At 36.4% G+C, this 2,794-nt stretch overlaps 1 pseudogene; it reads right to left on the reverse strand.

The window, feature by feature from the left end:
* Positions 1–732: 732 nt before the first annotated feature.
* Positions 733–1,335, reverse strand: LOC105867247 (dihydrofolate reductase pseudogene; annotated as a pseudogene).
* Positions 1,336–2,794: the final 1,459 nt, after the last annotated feature.

The following is a 2,794-nucleotide window of genomic DNA, read 5'->3' on the forward strand; positions in this document are numbered from 1 at the left end:
TGGATAAGCCCCCACCAATGAGTGGTGTACTAATACTCCAGCTTTCTTCCTTCCATTTCCTAGGTACCTCAGCAGTATTGAGCTTATTACCCAATAAGAACCTGCTCACTGATCTTGAACTGGCTTTCTTACCTTTCTGTCTCAATTTTTCCACACCCCATTTGGTGCTTTTTGGTATGACCTACCAAATAAACTGGTTTCATTGAAATTTCAGTCTTGGGATCTGCTTTGGAGGATGCCCAATCTAAGACAGTAATATATTCATTTTCCTGCCACTGGACTTCCAGGCCGTTCTCAGTTTTTCAGTATTACAAACAAGGCCATAACATTTGTCTACAAACTTCTGGATATACATGTAGGAGGTTTTCTCTCAGTATTTACCCAACAGAGGAATTGCTGAATTGAAGGGTATTTGACCAACTTCATTTTTAATTAATACCACCAACATTTTACAAGTCTGACAATGGCAAGGACTGGCAAAAATTCCATATGTGATGGGTGTGGAATGACAATTCAAGCTGCAGGGGAGAGGCACTGAGGTAGTTATAGTGAGGAATGTTTCACAATTGGTATTTGATATAGTCTAATTAAGACTAATGGAGAATAAACACATGCTTAGAAATAATTATCCCTAGGTCTAAAGTCAACAAGTCTTTTTTTTCTAATGTAAAAATGTATAATTTTTTTAAAGGGAGGGGGAACAACTTGAAATAAATCAGAAAACACCAAAGATATTAATCATTCTTTTCATATACTTCAAATTTGTATTTAATGCCTTTCTCCTCCTGGACATCGGAAAGAGCACCTGGGTATTCTGGGAGAAGTTTATATTTCTTCAAATCAATTTCTGGAAAAAATGTGTCACTTTCAAAGTCCTGCATGATCCTTGTCACAAACAGTTTAAGATGGCCTGGTAGATTCATGGCTTCCTTATAAACAGCACTGCCTCCCACTATCCAAACTATGTCTACTTTATTTGCTAATTCTGGTTGTTCAATAAGTTTTAAGGCATCATCCAGACTTTTAGCAACAAAATGAGCTTCTTGTGGAGGTTCCTTGAGTTCTCTACTAAGAACTACATTAATTCTGTCCTTTAAAAGTCGACTCTTCTCAGGAATGGAGAACCAGGTCTTTCTGCCCATAATCACAAGATTTTGTTTGCCTTCTACTGAAGAGGTGGTGGTCATTTTTTGGAAATACTTGAATTTATTCCTGAGTGGGGGCCAGGGCAGGTCCCGTTCTTGCCAATGCCCATGTTCTGGGACATAGCGACGATGCAGTTTAGTGTACAAACCATGGTGGCACCAGCAAAAACCACCCAGCCCACTCGCGCCTCTCAGAAGCCGGACCAAGATTGGCCTAATAATTCTAATTTAATGCAGCTTATTACTCTAAGAAGCTGACTTCCCAACACACTCACTGAAGGGGTGAAAATGATTTTTTTTTATGTTTATCACTAAGTAGTATGGGCATGGGCATTGTGTGCAATTTGAGCTAAAGAGCTGTGAGGAGAATTTGCCAAAGTCTTTTGGAAAAGCTGGTCTTTCTCTCTAGGGAAATCTGGAAATGATTTCTCCTCTTTCTTCATGTTGTTCAGCACAAATACAAGGGTCGAACTGCTGCAGACTAAATATGATGCTGATGCATAAAAGATTATAGAGAAGTCTCTTAATTAAGTCAAATTAAAGCCTACCCTGATTTGGTCTTCAGGGTTGGTGAGCCAGGAAATTTTTTAATATTTAAGATAGTTTAAGTTACATGCTCTTTTATTTGTTATGAAAGCCATCCTAACAGATAGATATCTGATAAAATACATGACATTTCTAATTGTCTGAAGTGTAAACTATAATCCCAAAAGCTGGATCAACATGAAAATATAGCAAATGACTATATTTCTATATAAAGCTAAATAATATATTTAGTCATGCAGTTACATAAATCAGATTCGAACTTCAAAATGAAGTAGTCCATTAAAAATAATTAATCTTATTTAGAAACCATGTTAATTTTCAGTATTTTCTTATTTATATATCATTATTTACCAATGATAGTTTTAAATAGTTTTTGTTAAATAATATTTAATATAACTGCTTAGCAAGCTTTTGCAAAAGAAAAGCAAATAACATATCTCTATGACTCTCAGGTTTTGGGTATATCAAGTAATTCTCAATGTACCATAAATATCTTTTTAACTAAAGCAAAAATTAAAAATACCCTCAGCATCCAATTTAAAAGATGGTCTCAATTTTTTTTTGAAATAAACCGCTTCAAAACTGAAAATAGAGTTCATAATATAGATCTGCGTCAAGCATCTAAGGCATAGGAGATAAGTATTACTTCATTTATTATTTAACAATAATTAGTCAATGGTAGTGAATACATTGCTATATTTCAGGGATCAGGAGTCAATAGCGAATTAGAAATATTAATCCAACCTTGGGGCTGAGATAAGGTGAAGGTTGCTGATCTCTGAATGTTTGGGTGGTTATGATATACCATCGGTCTCAGGAGACGTGGGGGGGTCATGCTGTCTGTAATAACATTGAAAGGGGAATTATCATGCTGTGTCTTGTCAGGAAAGTATAATAAGTAAAAGACACTCAAAAGACAAGCAGGGGATTTAGGGCTGATGACTGGTCTATATCATCAAAGAATCTCTTTGAGGGCAATCTTTATTGTTTATGTCTCTCCAGCCCCCTTTCTAGTATCAGCTGGCCGCTGTTGTTGAGAAACCCATTTCATGGAGTTCAGTTGGCCTTGACACTCCAGGGCCATAGGGGTGTGAAAACAGATT

This window comes from Microcebus murinus, chromosome 9, assembly GCF_040939455.1.
Source record: "Microcebus murinus isolate Inina chromosome 9, M.murinus_Inina_mat1.0, whole genome shotgun sequence".
Classification (NCBI taxonomy): Eukaryota; Metazoa; Chordata; class Mammalia; order Primates; family Cheirogaleidae; genus Microcebus; species Microcebus murinus.